At 55.8% G+C, this 24,889-nt stretch overlaps 1 protein-coding gene across 6 annotated transcripts in view; it reads right to left on the reverse strand.

Moving 5' to 3' along the window:
- Positions 1-24,889, reverse strand: part of ZMIZ1 (zinc finger MIZ-type containing 1) — a 150,905-nt gene that overhangs the window by 41,919 nt on the left and 84,097 nt on the right. The gene's annotated exons all lie outside the window — the stretch shown is intronic.

Consider the following 24,889-nt stretch of genomic DNA (forward strand, 5'->3'; position numbering starts at 1 on the left):
AGGAGCCAGAAACCACAGGCACTCGTGTGGCCACACACACACACACACACACACACACAGACACATACACACACACAGACACACACACAAAAGGCGTTTGTTCCCTATGAAGGCAAGCAGAGGGATATTAAGACAGTGAGAGGCCAGGATATTCAGTCCTGGTGAGGTCTGGGAATGGGGAAGGGATGGGAGCAGCTGTGGGGGGATGCAGGGAGGATGAAAGGCCGTCTGGGGAGGAGGGTGCAGAGACCTGGATGTGCGGGCCAAGCAGGAGAATTATCAAATGTGCTGCAGCCTGGGGAAGCTACATGCAAAATGAAACAAAGGCGTATTAAGTATCAAAGAGCATCTTAGCGGCTAAAAGGCTGCTGGAGAACAGACGAGCTCTGAGTGTGTGAGTGTGTGAGAAGGAGGGCTTCTGAGACTCAAGGATGAGGCAGGGCTCAGGGTGCCCAGGAGGCATATCTGCCAGGCAGCAGCCCCTCAAATCGTGCTTTTGGAGGGGGCTGGAGAGGAAGAGTCAGAGTGTGGCAGAAAGGGCCCCTGGGAATATGCAAACGGAGTTCACTGTGCAATGAAATACACTAATGATACATTTTCAAAACGTTTCCATACATTAGCTTACTACATCCACACAAGACCCTCTGAAATGGCAGCAGGAGCTCAGTGGTCCCTCTCCCAGCAGGGAAGACTGGCCATGGGCCGTGCCTGGTGAGTCAGGGCAGAAGAACCAGTCCTCCATGCTGGGCTCCTCCCTACCTCTCCTCCTTTCCTCCCTGCCACAACTGAGATCCACTTGAATTCCCCAGGATCACCTCAAGCCACCTCGGGAAGATGGGCACGCCACCCCGCCCCACCCTTGGGTCACTGCAGCCTGATTATCTTTGCAGTCTGCCGCCTCTGCTTCTTGCCTGTTCCAATCACCTTCTGCAGCATCGTCCTTTCTCTCCCGAATGATGACAAGTGCGTTCTATCATTAATCTCAGTCTCCAGTCCCGCCTCCTGCCAACCCACACGCTACAAGGCGGCCGGAGGAATTTTTCCACAAATGTATGCTGTTCACCTCTTTCCAGTCTGTGTCCCCAGAGGCTGCATAGGGCCTGGGAGACAGCAGAGGCCCAGAAAACATGCTGATTTCACTGAGAGTCAGGCTACCTGGGGAAAGTTGGGGAGCAGGGTGTTCTACAGTGAGAGCGTGAACCCCAAGGGCCAGGATAGGATTCCAGGGGTTTGCTTCTGCAACCCTGGCCCCCAGCACAGGCTACGAAGCCAACACACCACTAACAGATTAAAATGTACTGCATCTACATTACCCAGTGTGCAGAAGACAGGCGAGACAGTCAGACACTGGACACACTGCATCTGAGACCCAGTCGATCAGGCTCATACACGTGACCTGGCATCCTATAGCTTTTCAGCCTGCCAGCAGCTCCCCATTCCTCAGGGTCAGGGACCCAGTTCCAGGAGCACCAGCCCTGAATGCAATCTGATTCACCATGTGTCCGGGTTGCTGCTGTCGTCAAACAAAACCTACCACCAAGTCAAGTGACACCTGATTGTGACATGCACACCCCATCAGCCGACCACGCCCAAATAGGGAACGAAAGGTAAGCAGATGACAGAAACAACACCCTTTCGTTAATGCAGAAGAGCCAGCTGTGGGCACTGTGTTCATGTTGATGTGTCCGTCACACCCAGGATGACAAAGGGACTTCCTAGAGCATCTCACCCCAGGCTCCCTGGAGATGCTGCTGCTGCTCCTCCTTCTGCCTCCTAGACGCAGGCCACACCCTCCTACCCTCTGACCTTCTTTTATCTCCCAAAACATGGGGTCCTGCCTGGGGCCACTGCCCAAGGAAGCTTGGGAGGGTGAAAACCAGCGAGGACTCCTGCCTGTGCCGGGGGACCAGGGTTCTTCTACTCTGCAGATCCGGGCAGGGAAAAGGAAGCACAGTGAGAGCCCAAGAGGGATGGGTGAAGGGGGCTGCTGAGATGATGATGACGGCCTGGCCTCTCCATCTCATCTGTAAACTGGGGAGTCAATAAGAGGAAGCTCTCCTCACAGGCCTGGTGTGAGGAGCCCTAAGATGAAGGAAGGGCCTGAGATTTAAACCACATGCGCAAGATGGCAAGTCTTCTGCTAGAGTCTCAGCTGCAAACTGGAAGCTGTGAAGTGCTCTCTCTTGCTTTTAGAAGGCAGAGTGGCTAAGAGCACAGACTCCAGCCAGCCTTCTGGGTTCAAATCCCAGCTCAGCCACTTAGCAGTTGCGCGACCGTGGGCAAGTTACTTAACCTCTCTGTGCTCTTGTTCCCCTTTTGGTAAAGTGGGGATAATAAATAACACCTATCTCCGAAGCCATCATGAGGATTAAACAAGCTGATACATATAAAATGCTAGCGTGATGCTGAGCGCGCTTCCCCAGTGGCTCAGTGGTAAAGAATCCACCTGCAACGCAGGAGCCACAGGAGACGAGGGTTCATCCCTGGGTTGGGAAGATCCCCTGGAGGAGGGTGTGGCAACCCATTCCAGTACTGTTGCCTGGAGAATCCCATGGACAGAGGAGCCTGGCGGGCTACAGTCTATAGGGTTGCAAAGATTTGGACACGGCTGAAGCAACTTATGACACATGCACGCACATGATGCTGAGCATATAGGAAGGACTGTAAGAATAAACTGTTACTGTTTCTGTTATTAAGAGGTTTCTCTGTTTCCCCATCTACATACTGTAGCTCAAATAAAATACAATTTCTTTCACCCATCTCCAGGAGGAGCACAGAGAAGGCTTATATGCCCTGGACCCAGTCTTACACCACTTTCCGCACACTGGGTGTGCTCTGGGTGGTGCTGTTCCTTGGCACCCAGTGGGAACCACGTCGTGTTTTTCCCTGCCAGACACTCTGAATTCGGCAGACCAGGGCCCCCATGGAATTACGTCCCAGCAGCCACACACTCTGACTCAGCTGAGGCCATGCAGTGCAGGGGGCTAATCTGGGTGGGCTCCTGCCTGCAAAGTGCCTGGGCGGCAGGCAGACCCTCGCCCCTCCTCAGTCCCTATGTCCCTGTGTGTCCAGCAAGAGGCGGGATGGGAGCCAAGTTCAGGATTCCTGCTCTGATCCGTGACCCCTGAGAAGAAAGCTGTCCCTGGAATTGTCCGCCTGTCCTCCTCTGTGGGCGCACCATCGCTGGATGCCCCAGAAATAGAGAAAGGGCCTCCTCCCTGCTGTCCCTGGAATTGTCTGCCTGTCCTCCTCTGTGGGCGCACCACCGCTGGGTGCCCCCTGCCTGTCCTCCTCTGTGGGCGCACCACCGCTGGGTGCCCCCTGCCTGTCCTCCTCTGTGGGCACACCACCGCTGGGTGCCCCCGCCTGTCCTCCTCTGTGGGCGCACCATCACTGGGTGCCCCCTGCCTGTCCTCCTCTGTGGGCGCACCACCGCTGGGTGCCCCAGAAATAGACAAAGGGCCTCCTCCCTGCCAGTTCTCTTGGATCATCTCCTCCCAGGAAGCGGCACCGGATACATGTGACCACAGAACGTCAGGGCGGAGGGCCGCGACTCAGGGCTGGGTGCTGTGGCTGTCTGATCCAGCGGGCAGCTGGGGCCACGTGTGTATCTGTGAAATGGGGCGAGAGCACCGCACTACGGATGGGGAGGACCTAATGGGATCACGGAGTGGCATACGAACAGGCCTCTTGCTTTCCCAGCCGACTGGTGCCCTCTGCCTCACTGCAGCCTCACGATGCCCAGCGAGCAGCTGGCCAAGGATGAGGCTGTCCGTGTTTTATGGGGCAGAAATTGAGGCCCAAGAGGTGATCCAAGCAGCGCCTCCACTGCTGGTCTTGGATGCTTTCCCTTTCACCCCCACAAGTCAGTGATGTCACCTATCTGAGAGAAGGTACATCCTCCGGAGATGCCTCCCACCCACCTCCCCCTCCCAAGATTCGGCACCACCCCAGTGCACTGTCCCTGGTCTGCTACCAGCGTCCTGTGTGACCTCGGGTAACTTCCTTCCCTCTCTGGGCCTTATGTAAAAGAAAGGTGAGAACCTGTGCTTTCTACAATCTGTTCCCCATGAAGCAGCCCTGTCCCCAGAGGACCCCTCCTAATCCCCTCCTCTTGGTCCTGCAAATGCCAGTGTACAACAGGATCCAGGTGTGACAGGGCCCAGGGACGTGGGTGGGCGGGCAGGACTCAACCTCAGCAACTGGGACTACTGACAGGTGAGAACCTCCCCGTGGTTACAGGAAATGTCATTCCCTGGGGGCTTGTAGGTTGAACTTGGGTGACCCTGACAGCTGACCCCTAGAACATAAAACCAGAGATGTTTTCCTTGAGGGAAAACCCTGCTCTCCTGCAAAATGGCTGCATCATCACGCTGGCACCAGCAGCACACTGTCCCGAGTTTCAACTGCTTCTGGCATTTCTAGATCATTCCCATACTTTGCGGCCAGCTCTGTCATCTCCCATCACTGTGGGAAAGAAAGTCAAAACAAGAAAGGATCGACGACTGGCCCTTTGGCTGTGAGTGACCCTGTTCCTCTCCAGCTCTTCCTGGCTGCCCCTCACCCACCCACACTCGGGCCCCACGTGCAGGGAGATCGACCAGGGGGGTGGTACCCGGTCCCAGGATTTGCAGAGAGGCCTGTGGCCCAGCCCACCCAGCCCTGCCTGCTTCCCCAGGCAGATCCTACCACCTGCAGTCCTGTGGTCCAGGCAGGCAGGAGAGGGCTTCTGGGCTGTCCCTCCCTCGGGAAGGCTCCACCAATGTTCCCACCCCCTCTCCCCATGGGCTGCCTGGGATGGCAGGAGCCAGAAGTCTCCAAGCCTGTGAACTCACCCTGGGAACTGAACTCTGGGGGATCTGGAGCTGGGGACAGCTGATTCCCAAACCAGTTCTGCTGTCTGTCAACCCCGTGGCGGAGGATGCTCTGGGACCCAAGAGAAGTCAGACAGGTTGAGCCTGTCCGTGAACTTTAGGAAAATCCCATCCCGGAAAATTCCTTGTCCACCTCACACTATCCTCTGGGCCTTGTGAATAACTCAGATTCAATTGGAAAGATGCCCGAAACAAGCTCAAGGTGGGGTTGGGGGTTTCATCAGAAAGACGATGAGCCTTTCTTCTCGGGGGTACCCTGCAGACCTACTGGCCTGAGGGATGGGCCTGGACAGGGCAACAGCCAAAGAAGCATTGCTATTTGCCGAGAACAGCTGGTAGGGCACTGCCACCAGGTACAGAACCCCGCAGGAGCACTGGCTCACACACTTTTGCCCCCGCCTTGGACTTTTATAAGCCACCTGATGGCCGGGAAGTCACAGCTCCCATCTTAGAGATAAGGGGTCACAGAGAAGCTAGCTAACCTGGCTTGGACACACCTGAGCTTGTGGCAGGCCAGGACCTGGGATATTTGCTGGTGGTGGGCTGAGTGTGGAGATCTAGACCATCTCAGTTGAAAATTATGCAGCGTTAGTAGCAAAGCAAGTGTTCTGAGGAGGGGAGGTGCCCTGAGCCACCTCCACAATGGACCGAGGCCAGGAGGCCTCTGTGCACTTGACCCCAGATTCCAGGAGAACCTAAGTTCCAAAAGGACAGACGTCTCTGGCTACCCAAGCATGGACCAGAATATCCATGGGGGCTGGGGAGTGGGGTGAGCTGGGAGCCAAGAGTCTCCCCACCTCCCTCTCATTCTGAAGTAGCCCTAGAGCAGGATGGAGGAGATCCAGAGGCCCAGGGTGGGGAGGACGGTCTGCCCAAGCCACCAGCCCCGGGGTGACACTCCCAGTGCATTTGCAAGGACAAGATGGGAGCCACACCCGCCTGCTTACTGGCAGAGACCACGCCCTTCATTCCTACTGGCCACCTGTCCTCTACTCCATGGACAGTTTCTCCGGGGGTTAAACACTGCTGCCTGCTGCTCCCCACTCAGGGAGCCCGAGGGTATGGAGAGGCCACAGGAATCAACTTCTTCCCTGGGCACTTCACTTTCCTGAGGCCTCCCAGCTGTGCACTCCATTTGGCTGCGTCCTCCTGCTCCCAGTTTAAGAAGGAGAGGCTGATGTGGGGCCAGGCCTTGGCCAATCAGACCCCCGAGACCAAACACACAGCCTTCCACCTTTGTAGAGGGCCAGAAGGCTGTGAGTCTGAGCGCTCTCTCCATCTGCTCCGGCCCGCTTGTCTAATTTCAGGCCCTCGGCTCTTCCCGTGGGAGCCAGGAGCCAGCCACAGACCCAAGGACCCTCAGATGGCAGTTTCCTTCCACCCAGTCTGGGCTCATAAAGCCAGGGTCGACCGCCTTGTTTCAGAGCCTCAGGGTTTCTATAAAGAAACCACCTGGAAAACCTCCCAGAGTGGCCACGGGGACCTCTGGTGTGGTGGCAGGGGCAGGACAGAGATGCGGGGGCAGGCGGCACTTTGCTGGTGATCTTTGATCACTGGGAGTCGGGTTCAGGTCACTCACTGCTCTTTCAGAAAGAGCAGATTCTGGAAAAAGCTCCTCACCAGACCTCCAGCTCTCCTGCCTCCAACTATGTGGACCCCACCCCACTCCCTGCTTCCCCTGAGTGAGTTACCTGGTTAACCTCAAAGGATCTCAAGTTCCTGGTGCAAGAAACGCGACAGCGGTCCCTACCTGCCACTCCCAGCTCCAGGCTGGTTAGGGGGAGGCCCAAGCACTGGGCAGATGGCTTAGAGGGGGGACAGGCTGCTCCAGCTGTAGTCACTCTGGACATCAGCTCAAGGGCACCTGACCTGGCCCCATAGGTGGCATTTGGTGGCACAGGCAGATGCTACTTCCTGACCCCGCACTATGGGAGATGACAACCCTCCAGTGGGTTCCCTATCCAGAACTGTGTGGCAGGGTTTTCTCTTATCCCCTTATCCAGCAAGGGAGCCAACTGCCTGCACATTTCAAAGTGTCTATGTCTTAGCTTCCTAATTGGCCACTCCACTATTTTGTGAGAACCCCCGAGTGTGGGTATTTGCTGGAACCCTGGCAACCACCCATGCCTGGCTATCACAACCCCTCCAGGTGCTTAGCAGGGGTTGGCAGTGGGTGACCCAACTGCCCCCACACGCCGAACTGGCTTCCATTTGTTCCACGGTGTTCTCCGTCTAAAAGGCAGGGGTTCCTGATGTACTTTGGAGACTATCTGCCATTCATATAGCAGGCTGTCTGCCTGTTTTGTTTATGTGTAGGTACACACCATTCAAAGAAAACCTGACATAGAGACAGAATTTATAGAACACTTTGGGGGAAGCGGGGCAGGAAACGAGAGAGGAGTTTTCTCCTTGCAGAAGCTCCTTTATGTGATGAAATGATTCTCTGTGAGGTTTCTTTAAATATCCAGCTGCCTCGTTGCAATGAAAATAAGATTCATTTATAAGAATTCCATTTACATCGAGCACTTCCTGGCTGCACCTGTCACTCGGAGTGTAGCACACCTGGTGATGTCTAGGTAAGTGTGGCCTGGATGGTGAAGTGCCATGGCAGGACTGAAGCACCGGGGTTTCCAGGCCAGCGGTCCCTGGTCCTGCCTGTGCATCAGAAGCATCTGGAAGGCTTGTTCAAACCCAGAATGTTGGGTCTCACTCTTAGTGGGGTTTCTCATTCAGTGGGTCTAGGGTAGAATTTAAGAATTTGCATTTCTAACCAGTTCTCAAGTGATGCTGAGGCTGCTGGGCTGGGGACCCCAGTTTGAGAACCACTGCTCTAGCCTGATGGTTAAGCTCAGTTGCCATTTTCTGCATGAGCAGGGGCTGGGTGGGGGGAGGGCATTCCTCCCGCTCCCCTTCATACAAGCTCTCCAGCCAGGAGGATTGAGTGACTGACAGATGGCCTCTGACTACGCTGCTGATTCCCCCTGATCGTTGTGTTCAAGGCTCTGGAGGTTTGACCCTGGACTCTCTTCCAGGCATCAGGCCAAGAGAAATAAAACTGGCCAGAGGTGGGTGGGCCTGGGTTTGACCTACTGTGTGAACTGGGTGCTCCTGGGCAACACCCTAGCAGATGTGCGCGTACCTCAGCTTCCTCACCTGCATGTCAACCTGTCTCACCCAGCTGTTCTGAGGTGTGACCGGCCAATCTAGGTCATATATACTTGGCCACATGGCATGCGGGATCTTAGTTCCCTGACAAGGGATTAAACGTGCACATCCTGCAGCCAGAGCTTGGAGTCTTAAACACTAGACTGCCAGGGAAGCCCAAAGGGCAACCTTGACAGTGGCTTCCGTGGACCGAGAACTTGATTCAGACCAGGCACTGTCCTGGCCACTTTGCACACACCATCTCACTCAGGGTGACACTTTAAGAGGTCACTACTGATACAGCTGCCTCCTCGTAAAGGTCTCCCCTCCACCACTCACAGGCGTGTTATCTGTGTGGCCCTGAGACCTCCCTGCCTGGGGGCTTGCTTCCTGGGGGCCATCAGGACTGAGCTGACTCCTGCAGGGCTCAGCATCTCTATGGCTCCCCGGAAACAGCCCTCAGGGCAGCTCCAAGTAGGCAGGCGGGGGCTGACAGCAGCCTGGGCCATCTGCAGTTCAGGCGGCTCCCTGCTTCTCTCCCAGAGCAGCTGGGGGAGGGAGTCGCCATTTGTTTAGGCCTCTGCAGTGTTTAATCACCACGCAGTGCTGCCTCCTTCCCTCCTCCCTGCTCCAGCGCCTGCTCTCTCCCTGCAGGAAACGGCACTCTGCCTTCTGCCTCTGAGGGAAGCCATGAAAAAATGAACACAGCACCCAGAGAGAAGGAGACAGGGAGCAGGGAGGGGTGTCGAAGCCAGATGACCAGCTGGAGAAGACAAGCTGGTCCCAGCAGAGCAGGCTCTTGTTGGGCGAGCTGAGGGGGCTCTGACGGGCCCTCCATGGGGTCTTGGATGGCCATTGGTCTCGGGGTTCAGAGCAAATTCATCTGCCTCTGAGTGAGCTGGAATGCAGAGCCTGGGCCTTCCTGCAGCTTTCGGAGAATCTGAGGACAGTAGTCTCTGCCTTTGCCCTGCAGAGGGCCAGCTCACGCAGGGACATGCCTTCGGGAAGGTCAAGTCCAGGCCAGGCAGAAACTGGACACACTCTTCTTCTCCATCCATTTTCCCAACAATCCCGTGATGGCACTATCACTACCCCTATTTTCCAGGAGGAAACTGGCACTCAGAGAGGTGGAACCTGCCCAACAACAACCAGCCAGAACAATCGAGTGAGATCTACTTATTTTTAATTAATAAAATGACTTTCATTTACTTAAATAACGCACACATAGTCTCCTTAGAAAGCTATCATTTCAGATAGAGGGATTAGGACCCACATCTGTCGGCCTTCGACTCCACAGTTTTGCTATGACATCTGATGGTTCCACCTCGCTGTTAGCACTTACCCACCCTCCCTTCTTTACTTCTCAATGGTAGTTTTTGAAGAAGTAGTGTGTGCATGTGATTAAAAATATACAGAAGCAGAAACAAGATATGTTCTAAAAAACGCAGTCCCAACTCCCCAGTCTTGTAGCTCAGTTCCTCCCACCAGGGAAATCGTGCTCGTGGCTTTGGTTTTCCTTCCAGAATTGTTCCGTCATTGACATGTATCGTGGTCTTTACACCATCTGCCTGGAAGTTTCCTGCCCTGGATATTCACATGGTTCAGCCCTTACCGGCTTATTCAGGGAGGGCTTCCCTGACCTCTCTAGCTTGTAGGTGGCAATATCTACACCACCACCTGACTCTATTAGCCTCCCCTGCTCAATCCTTCTCCACGGCACTTACTGCCTTCTACTTTATTTCATGTCTCATCTGATACCCCACTCCCTGCCCTGGAGCAAAAGGTCTTCCTTTTTTTCTGTTGCTGTATTCACTGCCACACCTCTGTGCCTGGAACAATACCTGACGCACAGGTGATGATCAGCTTCACCAGGAGCACCTTCACAGGTCCGGCCTGGGTCTGCAGGGGCGACCCCACCTCGACCCAGAGGGTGGCATGTCATACATGCTGAGCTCAGCCTCCTTTTTAAGAATACAAGTTTCAGCTCAAACTGATCGTTGTTCCTGGAAGACAGGAACATGCTTTTTCTACTCCTTGTTTCAACCGAGGACTCAGCCTGGTCTGGGCACATAGAGCCCAGAATGGCTGGACTGGAAACTTGACCCCTACCTCACACCACAGACCAAAAAAAAAATTAGTAAAATAATACATTGTCTGGAGATGGTATATGGAAGAAACCCCCTCCATGAAAATGAAATATCTCCATGACTCTGGGACTAAGGAAGACTCTCAAAGAGGACACAACAATCACTAACTACATGGGAAAGTTGAGAATTTTTCAACATTAAAGTGAAGAACTTCTGGTATACCCCTCGAGACGAGTGAAAAGGCTCTCACAGGGGAGGGGAGCGTCTGCACGAGACAGAAGGCAGAGTGCATGGTGAGTCCTAGATTAAAGGGCTCTGGGGGTTCAGGCTCCCCAAGACTGCCTGCAGCCACCCAGGAAGGGTTCTCAGAAGAGGCAGAAGGTGACTCCATCTCACTCATCACCCAGCTCCAGCCACTTCCTCCTCCTCCATGAAAAGCCAGAGCATTAAGACAGACGGAAGAGCCCTAGCCCCCTCCTCCTTACCCCACTCGGAGATAACCAAGCAAGAAAAAACAAACGAGAGAGCCTTGGAGCCTGGCAGGGCCTTGAGAAGCTGGGCTTGACAGGGCAACACCATTTAGCAAAGCTCACATCATCCATCACTGGGGCCCAGTCATTGAGATACTGGGCATTTGATTAAACTAATACGGGCGGCTGGGGCGAGGCATGGCTGGGCGCTTCCTACCCTCGCCTACAAATGAGACCGTCACACACAATCCGATTACCTTGACTGCCACATTTATCTCGGGAGAGGGGCCATCCATCACTCCTCAGCAGCTGGCTCTGCACGTCCTTCTGCAGGAGGGGAGTGAAGCATGCCCCAAGTTTCAGCAGGCAGTGCTCACTCGGTCATTCATTCCATCATGCTCTCGGCAAACACCGCCCCAGATGCCCAGTCTGGGCTAGGTCATGGGATGGGCACTAGGGTTCCGAGGAGACACAGTCTTTGGCCTGGAGGGGCCCACGGAGGGCGCGTGAGGAGGTATGTGAGCTGGCAACCGAGGAGAGCTCAGTGCGTCCCACACCTGGGGCCCAGGTTTGCAGCCCAGCTCCCACTCCACCAGCTGGAACCTGAGTATGACCCATCATTGATCTAGTCCTCAACTTCACACCCGAGAAAGGGAATGGCAACACAGGGCAGCCTGTCCAACAGAATTCCTGCAGTGATGGAAATGTTCCATCTCCGCGCTGCCCAGAAGAGGGGCCACAGGCCACGCATGGCTATTAAGCGTTTGGAACAAGGCTGCTGTCCTGAGGAGCGGAGTTTTACACTGTATTTAATGTTACTTCATTAAATTTGAGTGTGACCGGCCACATGGGGCTCTGGCTCCTGTGTAGGACACCGCAGATACAACAGTAGCTGCTTTTTCAGGGTTGTGGTGAAGGGTCAAACCAGGCAGCCTTCAAATGCCCAGCCCTAAGCTCTGCATGTGACACTTGCTCACTGAAGGCTGGACCCCTCCTTCTCTGAGGCCAAGGATAACAGCAGTGGTTATCTGATAACATGGTCACCACTACCGTTGAGTTGTCCAGCAGGGCGGACACTCTCGTTTTAAAGAAAAAGAAGCAAAATTCAGAGGTTAGGATGACACAAACCGTGATGTGGCAGACATAGCTTGAGTCCAGGCTGTTGTGGGTTTGAACTCCCTGGCTCCCCACTGAATACCTGGTTAACCAGCAGACGTGCAGCAGGAGCAAAGGCCCGGGGACAGGGCATGTGACGGCACATCAGCTGGGTAGGCAGAGACCACCACAGTGTGCAGACCAGCTTGCCCTCTGGACTGGACCCTTCAATGCCAGTGCCAAGGTGGGTGCCAGGTACACAGAGGCACCCCAGAGTCGCCCCAGCCCCTCCCAGTGCAGAGCAGCACTGGGACAGCCGCCAGAACTTTGGGTTCTAAATATACCAACCCTAGGGACTTCCCTGGAGGTCCAGTGGTTGAGACTCTGTGCCTAAAAGCAGGGGGCACAGGTTCGATCCCTGGTTGGGGAACTAAGATCCTGCATGTTGTGAGGCATGACCAAAAAAACAAAAGGTTTTTAAATATACCAACTGTAGATGGGGCCCCCTCCTGAGACTCTGAAAGAGGACAACCACAGAGGGGGTCTCCATGACACCGCAGGGGGAGCCTGGGGACCTTGGGCTGCCTTCTGCTTTATAGGATGTCAGTCTGCACAGACTGGAAGGCTGGCACACATGGGCTCAAGCCAGTTTCACCAGGAACCTGAGCGCTGAGAGTCACGTGTCCTCAGCGGGGGCCTGGCCATCCCTTGCAGGGCTGAAGTGGGGATGAGGGGCGCTCGTGAGTGTGCGAGCAGAACTCAGCACCTGCAAGCGTCGGCACTGGGACCTGTTCAACACCGGCATTGTCCCCAGCTCTCAGAGCGGGTCAGAGACGGGGTGAGTCGCCCCCTAGCCTGCATCCTGTACGTCTGGGAAGGCTGGAGAGACAGCTTTCAGAAACAAGCACTCCAGTACGGACCTGAAGACCTCGCCCTTCACTGGTAGTCTGTGTGACCTGGTGCCAGCCACATCACACCTCCATCAAAAACGAGAATAAAATCACCAGCACGCCCTAATCCTTCTGTAAGGATCAGATAGAACATGCAAAAACACTTCTAACCTGGATTTGGACAAATCTGATAGAATCTAAGCATGCCAGTGGACAAGCTTTCTCGGTAACTTCAGAGCAGCCTGACCCTGGAGAGAAATCACCTCCCTAAGGGAAGACAAGCCCCCCTGCCCGCCTCCGCCCCACAGAAACAGCTGGAGCTCAGGAGTCCAGTCTCCAGACATTCAAGAGATGGCCTGCCGGCAGAGGACTCGTCATAAAATCAGAGGCTGGAAAGGGGCAGGCCCGGGTCACTGGAGGCCTGCTTTGTGAGCTCCTCCCGGAACCTGCCACGGGGGTGGCTGGCAGGCTCCCAGGAGTGGGCTGCCCTGGCTCACTGGGCCAGGCACGGGGGCTCCCAGCTGGCCAGGGTGTCTGGGGAAGATACAGGGGACATGCTACAGCTGTAGGAGGGAGTAGGCTGCTCTGGATGGAAGGCAGGAGGCTCCTGGCAGGAGAGCACCACTGGGCTGGGAGATGGGGAGAGAAGCCCATCTGGCTCCAGGTGGGAGCCAGGCCAGGAGAAGAGCCTAGAGGGATGAAGTGACCTGGAAGAGGCAGAGATGAGATGGGGCTGGGGAGAGGGGAAATCAGGGGACTTGAGGAAGCCTCCCCTGAACACCCTCTCCCACCAGACTCACCCATCTCTGCTGGCCCAGTCGAAGGCATACTTAGCCACTCACACATTAGTATAAAGGGAGTTTGTAACAAACAGTACCAAGATGAGCAAGGAGCAATAATTAAAGGAAAAATAACGAGGTGGGGGAAGGTGGCCGGCAGCTCGCCCTACCAGGCAACCTCCACAAAGGCAAGGAAGACACCAGTGGAGACCTTCTGCTGCCAGGACCACTGGCATTTCCCCCCACCCACACCCCTCCCCAAAATGCCAAAATGCCAACACTCTTTTGTTGCCACTTAAACCAATTTGGGGGTAATTCTGCAGGCAATTGTCTTCCTATTTACAATGCGGCTCAGTGATTGCATGGAGGCTGCCGGTTCAGGCTGTAATTGTATGGTAATCACTTCTGTTTATGATCGATGCGGAAATCACTATTGTTTTCCAGCAGGCTTGTTAAATCAAAAAAGTGCAGGGGTTGAGAGGGAGGGTTTATTTCTGTGAGTTGGAGCCCCGGGAAAATGAAATTAAGCAGAGCAACTCATTGTCGGGGGGAGGCGTCTCTGACGGCAAAGATACCCTCACCAGCTCAGAACTAAGAGACACAGAGGGACACGGGGATGCAGGGACAGTGAGAGAGATGTGGACGGTGTGGATGGAGAGACAGGGAGGCAGGCAGGGACGCCGAGGGAACGGCCAAGCTCGAGACAGAGATGTCAGATATTCGGGTGCTCCAGAGGTGCCAGACAGGTCCTACTGCCCACGTATGCAGAGATGCCAAGAGAGAGGGCACCCCCTTCCACGCACCCACACTTCACCAGCCCTGCTCTCATCCATTCCTAGGGAGGTGGGGACAACCCAGGTGCCAAGTAGCAGGCCAGGCACCACCTGCCCCATCTGGGATCTGCCTGCGTTCTCCTTGCCCCTGCCCCAAGGCCGCCTACCTGCCACCTGGAAACAGGGTGGCAGATGGCACCTGGGGGGCTCAGGTGGCAGGACCAGGGCAGCGTTGTGAGTTGTGTGCTGTGAAGAATGGGGTGGGGGTGGGGGGAGCCACCCACCTGGTGGGCAGAAACCTGAACCTCCCAGAGGCTGCAGGGGCGAGCGGCAGTGCCTCCCAGGCGGCCGTGGGCACTCCATGGCACCACAGGACCCAGCCAGCCCAGGCTGGAGGCCAACGGCCCGCAGGGAGCGAGCAGGCACCAGCTGTGTGTGCAGCTCGACAAACCCCTAGGCTGCAGGCTGAGCTTGGCTGAGGGCATATGTTTATTTTCTACTACATGCTCCTCTTCCCCAGCAAAAGAGACCATCAGGCAATGTGTTGAAAATCACGACTCTGGCCAAAAGCATTAAGTGTTTGGTTTCTAAAGCCTCCAGGCCCGACGCCCCTTGCCTCTGCCAGCTCTCCTTGCGGTGCCTGGTTCTCTACACCTGTCTGAACCACTCTCTGTATTTCATGGTTCTGCCCCCGCCCCACTCCAGGAAAGCCTGTCTGGGGTTCACCTGGCTGGACCCTCCTCTCCTGGCCCCACGGTACTGAGTGTCACACTGCTGTGACACAGCACTGTGGTGGCCCACAGCTGGCTTGAACCAGCTCAGTGAATGAACAGTGAACGGGTGACAGGCAGGCTGGGCCCTATCACAGCTGACCTCGCAGTGCCCAGAGCAAGAATACCACTCTGACGGTGTGGGCAAGAAGGCCAGCCTGACCCGACGAGGTGGCTTTCTCCAACCCAGGGTGCCTCAACTCTGTTTTTGAGCCCTGCATGTTGTTCTCCAAGGCGGTGAGAGCCCTGGGATGGAGGGCAGTAAGCCTTCCCCGTCCTGAACGTACAAGACCCTTCCTGTCTCTTGTAAGACCTCCTGAGTCCAGGTTCAGGCCCTGAACTTGCCCTGGCCCGGCCTTCAAACAGGCCACCTCCCAGTCGGGCTGGGCCGTGAACTGGGGTGCCCTGGCTGCCTAATTAGGGGCTCGGCAGGGCATACCAGGCAGCCGCTGGAAAAACCTTAGAAGTGGAACAATCACTCCTAATTGGACTTCCAAGATTCAGCTTAAAAAAACAGACTGCTTCTCCCCTGGGACCTCACTTCTGAAATATATACAAACAAGAGACAGTTGTTCAACATTAAAAACAAAGTTGGCTTAAATGAGAATTTAAGCTACAATGAAGTTGTCTAAGTGGAGAGGGAGCCCCAAGGGCCATGAGTTAATGTGTATGCATGCGCGCATGTGCAGACCCGCACGTCCACACAGGGAAGGCTGGGTGATTAGCAGGTGGATTACCTTTTAGGGTCATGGTCTCCTCTCAGCCCCTAACCAAGCCTGGGATCCTATGGTCTGGACCCTCCGCCCTTCAGGCTCTGTCAGGGAAAGGGACAGGAAGGTCTCTGGCGGGCCAAAGACTTGCACTCTGAAGGTGGGAGGCCAGAGCTGGAGCCTCAATACCACGCAACAACCCCCGCCCACCCTCAGCCCCCGCGCCTGCCCAATGTTGGCAGCAACTGTATCCCCTGTCCCAGGGCAGAGATGGTGCCACAGAAGTGGAAGCATCCTTCTGGACCCTGAAGCACTCTAGAAACCAGGTGTTTTTACTCCCTGCTCCCACTTGTAATCTCAGAGCCAACGTCTGACCTCTGTTTATTTAGCACCCTGGAGTCAGGACTCTGGGTGGGAAGTGTAAGGTAAGACCTCCTGGCCGGAGTGTCCCCCCTCCCCACACGACCCCCCAGAGGGGCAGAGCGGTCCAGGTGAACCTGCAGAGCCGCTGACAGGAGGCCGAGGCTGGAGGGCAGAAGCCAGGGCTGCTTGAGAAGGAGCCAGGCCAACCGAGGGAGGCGCTGGCCCGAGAGATGGGGCAGTGAGGCTTGGAGACTCAGTCTGGACTCATCCCGGTGCTAAGCATGACAGGAGTCAACCACCCGGTTTTCAGAATGGGAAAGTAGAGCCCCCGAGAGGCGAGTGACTTCCCGATGGTCTCCAGACTCTACTGTGCTCGGAAACAATGACCATCTGAAAGTCTCTCTCTGCAGGCACCTCTGAGAACAGAGAATTCTCTGCCATCCCTGAGACAGGCAGAAGGAAGCTGTAGATAGCCAGGGCTGATTTCACCAGGAAACCATGAGACGCCTTTCCTGAAGGTCTGGGAGGGTCCAGTCAGCTACCGGAGGATGGGAAGTGACTTCTGGGGTAGGTTCCACGAGCCTTCCCAGGCCTCTCCTCCAGTCCCCAGGTTGTGCAGGGAGAGGGCTGCGGAGCCCGATGCCCTCAGCTGTGTCTGGGGAGGAAGAACATCCCTAGAGCCTTGGATTGGGCCCCCTCTCGGAACACTGTGTCTTCCCTCTGGTTTGAGTGGGCTAAGGGCGTGCCTGCATGGGAGAAGGGGCAGGAAAGGTCCAGATGCAGTGCCTGCCTTTGTCCTGGCCCTCAGGCCGATCGGGGGACCGTCCCCCCTACCCCAGCATAATGATAACAACTAACATTCATGAAACGCATCCCCTGTGCCAGGCACATGGATGTGGGGGGTGCTCACAGACACCTGGAGGTCACTGCTGTGACCACCCTGTTTCTGTGGAGGCTGAGGCATCTCAAAGCTTCAGTAACTCGCCTGAGTTCACACAACTGGTAACTGGAGGGGCTGGCCGCACAGCCTCTCCCTGCCACTGCCCACCATGGTGGGCACCTGCCTGCCCCAGAGGGAACAGGACTTGCTAATTCTTACACGCATATGCCATGCAGCTCCCAAGGTGCCCCTCCCACATCACAGACACTCTCAACATCCTCCAAGTTCACAAATCTACACAAACCCACAAGAACACCATCATATACACTCATCCAATAGTCTGGACACATGCCTGTCCAATCTCGTGGTACATGATGTATGTACGCAGATGCAAAACCCATGTAAGATTCTCCAGCATTCCATCTTATACTCTCCTACAACAGGCACACTCCCACTTCACAGACGGCCCTGCTCACCTGGTGCCTTCCAGAATTGCCATCATCATTTGAGGACTTTAAGCTCCCAGAGGGCAGGAAGCCCCTGTCTCTCTGCACATGCCCCACAGTGCCCAACCGAAAGCCAGCTCTTCAGTTGTTCGTTCATTCATTCAAAACATACTAATGTGTAGTTTTTGCCTACTTGGATGCAGAACATACAAACTTGAATGAGCTATAGCCATGAACTGGAGGGGCTTCCCCCGTGGCTCAGTGGCAAAGAATCTGCCTGCCAACGCAGGGGAGGCGGATTCGATCCTTGAGTTTAGGGAAGATCCCCTGGAGCAGGAAACTGCAACCCACTCTAGTATTCTTGCCTGGAGAATTGCATGGACAGAGAAGCCTGGCAGGTTACAGTCCATGGGGTCACACAGAGTCAGACATGATTGAGCGCACATGCGCTTCATGAACTTGAAGAAACAAAACATTCCCGTGCAAACCTCACAATGAACCCAGAGAGGGCACAGGCGTGCGCACACGTGTGGAGGGCATGAGTGCAGTGCCTTGGCAGGACGCCTGCTCCAGGACTCCTAGAAAGTAAGGGGGCCCACATTTTACAGAAGAGGCAACTCAGTGGCTAAGGGGAATCACAAGCTCCTGACCACCTGGGTAGGGTGCCAGCAAGGCTTCAGGTAACAGGTGTCTAAGGTCAGGGAGACATCTGGGGAACCCAGCCTGTGGGTGGCCAGATCCATCCCGGAAGCACCCCCACGTTCATCAGGAAGCCACAACCTGAGAGGAAACCTCCATGGCGGGGCTGTAACCCGAGGACAAAGATCTTATCCAGGTCATCAAATGTATTTCTCAGAGAAGGTATAACACCACACAAAGCTTTGAGAGGATTATCGGCCCCTGACAGGACTGATGCTGGGAGGCTTAATTCCAGGGAGGTGGGTGGGCTGTGGGGACTGCTCCCAGGGTGCAGGGTGGGGTCAGGAGGGTGGATGGGTGGTGATGATCCCTCTTCTGCTCAGTGGCGCCTTGGGGCAGGGGCATTCGGAGAGAGCGGAGGACCCATTTCTGTTTCAAGGATCAAAGTGGCCTGGACAGCAGGAGCCAGGGCCTGTGCTCAAAAAATGAAGCCACCGCTTGGTCCTTGCTCGCTTTCCTGTCCTGATGCTGACCTCTGAGCGCCCCGCTCCATGGGCCGGGCTGTCTCCCTGGGGCAGAAGTCATTAGAGACCCAGTGGTAAGGCTGCCCTGGGTCCAATAAGGTGGGGGGTGGGGGGTTTCCTCTGCTTTGGGTGCTACTGCCCTGAGACCCCTCAGGACAGTGGTGTCTGTCCTCCCCTGACCCAGGCCCTTCCAAAACTGCCCACGAACTTTGGGGACCTGATGTTGGCGAATGAAAAGCAGATACATGTGAGGGCTGAAGCCAGCAAACGGTGAGGGAGCCCTGTGCCGGGGACCAAGGAGAAGGTGGAGGGAAGGGTAGGGAAGCACGTGGGCAGACTTGGGCTCTGATGGAGGATTACGAGGAGGGGAAGCAGGAGGGTGTGTCCCCAGAGGAACGGGCCCAGCAAAGCACAAGGAAACCCATGACGGAGCAGCAGGACAGCTGATGCCTACTCAGGGCTGAGCAGGTCCCAGTGCTGTGTTCCAAGCTGCAGCTAGAATATACTCTTTAATCTTTCCACGACCTGATGAGATGGGTGCTATTCCCCCATTTTACAGATGAGGAAACTGAGGCTTAGAGGGGGTTAGAGGACCTTGTGTGGAACAAACAGGAGAGAAGGGGAGAGATGCTGGTGAACAAGGATGTCAGGGCCGGGGTGCGGGGGGTAGCCTCTGAGGCGTGAGGGCCTCCAGTCCCTAATAGCGGGGAGCCATGGGAGGACCATGCCCTCTCCACCTGGAACTCCTCTCCATACCCACTTCTCTGGGAATACCCAGCCCTCACCTCCTCCAAAAATTCTCCCCAAGGAGACACATCCCTCAGAAGCCACGTGACCTGGCCCTGCAGCCCCAGGTGCATGAGGTCTGATCCCCAAGACTGTGGCTGCCTCAGACTCCGAGGCTGGGCCTGATGCTGTCCAGCCTTCCGGAGTCCAGCACCCAGCTGTTGTCAAGCCCTAAGGTGTGAGACAAATCAGCTCACTGGCTCCTGGGACCTCCCCCATCTCTGAGGATTTCTTTTCACTGAGTGTCCTTCCAGGAGCCCTCCGGACAGCTGGAAGCTGGGCCTGGACCCGCGGGCCTTATCCTGCCAGTCTGCCTCCGCCGGGCTGCTGGCCCCCGAGGCCGCCTCCACACAATGCGGCTCAGAGACCCTCTGCCTGGCAAATGCACTCCACACAGGCTGGGGGCTCACGGACCCCAACAAACTATCCATGGACCTCAGAAGGGAGGCATTCTTGGACAAGCCGCCTAGAGGGCTTCCAGAGTCCAAAATGTAGCGTACAGCTCCTTTCCCAAGGGAGACATGAAAGTGCACACCTATGTTGGGCTCCCCCCGCCCACCCTGCCCTTGCTCCAGGGCTAGGACACAGACAGCTGCCTGCAGGGCAGCCCGGGACTTCTCAGGACAGAACGAGTGCAGGCACACTGGCACCCCTGGGGCTTCCCTGTTCTTCGCAGGTTCCCGTTATAGCGGCCGCACAGAAGAGGGGCAGGAGCCCTTGGACAGCCCGCCCTCTGCCCTGCACGGCTAGGTCTCGGGTCACAACACATAGTTTAAGGAGTGCCTTACAGACAAGGGAACTGAGGCCTGAGGTGTGGTGCGACCCAGGCTCTTGGGCTGGAGAACTCAAGAGAAACCCTAAGCCCAGTAGTCTGGAAGCTGATCACACGCCTCGAGGGTATTAAGTCAAAACCTGATGGTAATGAGAGTTGCCACTCACTGAGCAATTATTATGTGCCAGACACTAACCGCCCGAAGCCCCTTCTCATCTACTCCCTGCCGCAACCCTGCGGGCACGGGCAGCTCAGTTTTATTAATTTAGGAGACAGAGACTTGGAGAAGTTAAGTGACTTGCCCAAAGTCACCCAGTAAATGACAGATGTGGGTTTCATAATTACTCCCCTGACGCTGTCTTGGGAAGGACGCTGGGAGGCCTCGCTGAAGAGCCCGGGGTGGGGGTGTGGTGAAACAGGGAAGTCCTGCAGGGCCCGGTGATTCACAGAAAGAACAGTGGGGAAAGTCCAGGGCCCTGTGCATGGAGGGAGGGCTGGCAGCTCCTAGCAGGAGGCAGGCAGAGACTGTGGGACCCAGCCTCCCTATAGATCCGCAGTGACAGAGCTACGAGGCCCCTTAGACACCCTCCATCACTGTCCAACAGAATCTTCTGTGATGATGGAAATGTTCAGCCACTGCTGCCCAATGTGGTAGCCACCAGCCCCATGGGGCTACTGAGAACTTAAATATGACTTGTGTGATTGAGGGGTCTGAATGCTGAATTTCAGTTAATTGTATCCAACGTACACTTAAATAGCCACCTGTGGCTAGTGGCCTTTCTATCAGACAGCAGGGTAAACCCAGTGATTCTTCATACAGGCGGGATCCCAGAGAAGGATGAGGGCTTCCGCACATCACAGGGTCACCTTGGGAAGCCAGAGCTGGCCTGAGAGCTTGGAACTCTCCTTTTTTTTCCTGGGTGACTGCCTTCGCTGTGACCCACCTAAGGCTGGGCTGGTCATTTAAGAGACATATATATGAGTACCCAGCACTGATACATGCATGGATGGCCTGTCTACAATGTACAAGCTAGTGGGGATGACGGGGGCTCCCCTGGTGGCTCCATGGGTAAAGAATCTGCCTGCAGTGCAGGAGACCTGGGTTTGATCCCTGGGTTGGGAAGATCCCCTGGAGAAGGAAATGGCAACCCACTTCAGTGTTCCTGCCTGGAAAATTCTACGGACAGAGAAGCCTGGCAGGACACAGTCCGTGAGGTCACAAAGTCAGACGTGACCAAGCAACAAATACACTTTCCAGTGCGGATGATACCTGGTGGAGCAGGGTCCAAGATGAAGAAAGAAATGAAATAAAGCACAGCAGACAGGTCCTGTGTGCACTGGGGGCAGGGACCAGGGGAGGCTTGCTGGCTGGTGACACTCAGGGTGGGCCTGGAAGCGGCAGGGTGGAGAGGAGACGGTAGAAGGAAGGGCTCTCCCCTGGGCTTTTCTGCCCTCCCCTCTGAAACGTGGCCCCCCATTTTCCACAGCCTCCCTCCCACACATAGGGTCTGAACCAGATGCTGCTAAGGCTTCCGTGCACAGCTACGAATCTGCTAAACAGATCACACTCTTGGGAGGTGGACCGGGTGCCTATAAATCACCAGCTGCCTCAGGCTCTGCCCGGAGCGGGCACTGAGAGGGTGTGAGGCCAAAATCCAGTTTAGAGGTTGTCCCCTGTCACCTGTCCCCTCCAGTCCCAGCCCCAGGGAACCGCCCACAGAGATTTAAACCCTCCCAGGGCGTGGCTGCAACCCCCGAGGGACTAGGGGCAGATTCCACAAACAAGGTTCTCTTTTTTTTTCCACGAAAGAGCAGAGGGGAGGCCTGGACAAGTTCCACCAAGTTCCCAGAGCTCCTCAGAAGAGCTGGCTGCCCTGGCCCCCTACCATGGGCGACCGCAGAACAGGAACCCTGCAACACGACAGGCTTTCCATTGCGTCAGCAGAGGCAGGGACATTCCCGCAGCAGAGCTCCTACCTCGCAGGGCTCTCCCACTTCCCTGCACAGATTCCTGCCTCAAGCCAGCAACATCCCTGTTCCCGGAAGCCCTTGGGAGCCCCACAGGTCTCCCTGGCTCCTCCCTGGCTCTCCCCTCCCCTGGGGATCAGACCTGTGCTCCTGGGATAAGATCTGTTTCAGCAATGACTCCACTTCCTGTACTCGTCTCTGTTGCTTCACCTGGAGGAACCACCTCCCTAGGTGTCCCAGCTGATATTCATTCCCTTTCTCACCCAAGACACCAAATTCTACCCATTTCCAAATTCAAGGACCGCCTGGGAAGTTTCAGGCTATCCCAGTCCCGAAGCCACCACTTTCCCTTCCTCCTTCTCCAGCTCCTGGAGCGTGGAACACAAGACTCTATTCATTCAGTTTTCCTCATCCCGGCATCTCTTACTATCACCTGCTGTACCATCAGATGCTGGGGGTAGGTAGCACCCACAGGCAGGACCAAGCCTTCATCACCCTCCTGTCCATTCTAGCTCAAGACTCCAGTAGTTTAACTCTTGGATTGGAGTCTACCATTTAGAGCTGAGACACAGGGCAATATTCTCAGTACAGAGATGAGAACACAGGCCCCCAGAGGGGAAGTGACTTGCCAAAGGTCACACTAATTTGGCACCAGATCCTAGATGTTATCACTTGAACGCTAGGCCCTGGAGCCATGCTGCCACCAATGGTATGGGAATTATCTGAACCAAAGCCAAATCACAGAGGCTGGGATGTACCCCAGAGCTACCGAATCTTCAGGGCACCTGGGGAGTCGCAACTTCAGGGAATGTGGGTGTCCTGGCCAAAGTCCTGACCTTCATTCACCAAATATGCACGAAGAACTGACTTCAGCCCCAGTCCAGGAACTCGGAGGGCCTGCCTTTGCCCCAAGGGGTAGTCGGAGAACTAAAAATGATCTCGGGGCTCCAAGCAGGAATCTGTGCCATGTCTGGGGCTACTGGCTAGCCCAGCCTGATGCTCTGGGTGCCCGAGGCAGAGCCTGGCTGTCAGTCAGTTGTGAAGGGCACACAGCACATCAGATACGGGGGACCAAGAGCGTGTGAGCATCCCCAGGTGGCCCACCTCGGCTCCAGGGAAAGGTACAGCAAGCAGAGGCCCTGAACACCGCCCCCACCTCACTCAAGGGGACTGGGAACCTGGGGTTTTCCCCAGAGCTCCTCTCATCTCTCAAGCTCCCCTGGATGGGCCTTAAGGAGCCTCTTTTGGGTGTGCTGGGGTCCCTGGCAGAGGGCCAGCCCCTACTGAAACATCCTCCTTGAGTCAGCTCAGGCCCCAGGGGAGCCGGAGGCTACAGTGAGGCCTGCTGTTCACAGCAGGTGGACACCTCAGGATACCTCAGGACAAGGCCAGAGACAAAGTGATCTAACAGGGCTGGAGGAGGAAAGTGAAGCAAGGCACAGTGAAATCTCGTATAAACTCCAAGTTCAAAATGGCAGACAGGGATTTGCAGTGGGCACGAGTGGGCATTAGCTCCACCACTAGCCTGCCCTGCCATGTGACCTGGGGGCAGGAAGTCCCTTTACCTCTCTGGCCCAGGAGCTCCTGGAGAGGCTGCAAATGCTTGGAGGGTAGTGGCCTTGTTTTTCCCTGAGCAGGCTCCCTTGTGAGGCTGCTGCCTCTCTGCTGGGCCCGGGGAGAGTTTCCTCCTGCAGCTGAGGCTTCAGGGAAAGCGAAGGAAAGGGTGGCACCTCGAATGCCCCATGACATGAGAGGCAGCAGGCCCTGGCAGGATAGGAGCAAAGGGCATCCTGTGCCAGCCAGATGGCCCCCAATCCTTCTTCTTTGCAGCCCTGGCTGGGGCCTGCACATCTCCCTCTGGGGTGGAGCTAATGAACCTGGCCACAGGCCCGCTGATGGGGTCCTCCTCTGTGGAGAAGAGCCGCCTCTCCCTTGGGACCAAAGCCGCATCCATCAAGGTAAACACCTCCCTCGCCTGGAGAGCCTGTCTCCCTTTCCTTCCAGCTCTGCCAGCAGAGAACTCTCTGTTCCTGGGGACGCGAGGCTGAGCTGGCTCTCCCGCCCGATCGATGGATGACTTCACAAAGACTGACGCCTACCGGGCACCAAGACAGTCCTTGGGGAGGTCTGAGGCTGCTCCGGGGACTGTTGCCCACCCGTGACCCCTGGCTGACCTCTGCTGGGTGGGAGTGCTCTGGCTGAGGAGCTGGAGACCTGGGGCTCATGCCACTTACTAGGTGACCTTGGGCAGAACTGAATCTCGGCCTTCTCCCATGCTAAGTGGGAGCACCTGGCTTGTCTATACCCCCCCTTGCTGGGAGGCTGTCGGAAAATGGAAGGTCCCTGCATCCTATGGACTCCTCCTGCACTGTCACACTGTCTAACACCCTTACCTCACGTCTGTCCTAAATCTCCATCCTTCCAGGCCAGAGATATCCAGTGGAACTTTCGGCCCCAGTGGACATAGTCTATGATTTGACCTGCCCAGCCTGGTAGCCACTAGCCACATGTGGCTATTGACCATTTGAAACGTGGCTGGTGCAGATGAGAAACTAAGCTTGTAATTAAGTGTACAAACAGCCACATGTGGTTAGTAGCTACCATACTCCACAATGCGGTTCTAAACAGAGCTCTGCCATCCTTGTTCCCTGGGGTGTGACCCATAAAGCTCCCAGGTAGGGTTCTGGTTGAACAGCTGTGGGAGCTTTCAGTCTGATTGGCTAACAGCAGACCTGGAACTCATCTCAGAGTTCCCAGGGACTGAGCTTGGCCTGATGATTTAGTGCTCAGCCAACACTGACTTACAACCAGAAGCACGCTTTCAGGCTCTCCATCACCTCCCCACTCCAACAGAGGAAAGCAGCACACGACCAGCTCTCTGCTCATGCGCTCCCTCGGGAGTCAGAGCGCTCACCACCT

Source organism: Bos mutus, chromosome 28 (assembly GCF_027580195.1).
Source record: "Bos mutus isolate GX-2022 chromosome 28, NWIPB_WYAK_1.1, whole genome shotgun sequence".
Classification (NCBI taxonomy): Eukaryota; Metazoa; Chordata; class Mammalia; order Artiodactyla; family Bovidae; genus Bos; species Bos mutus.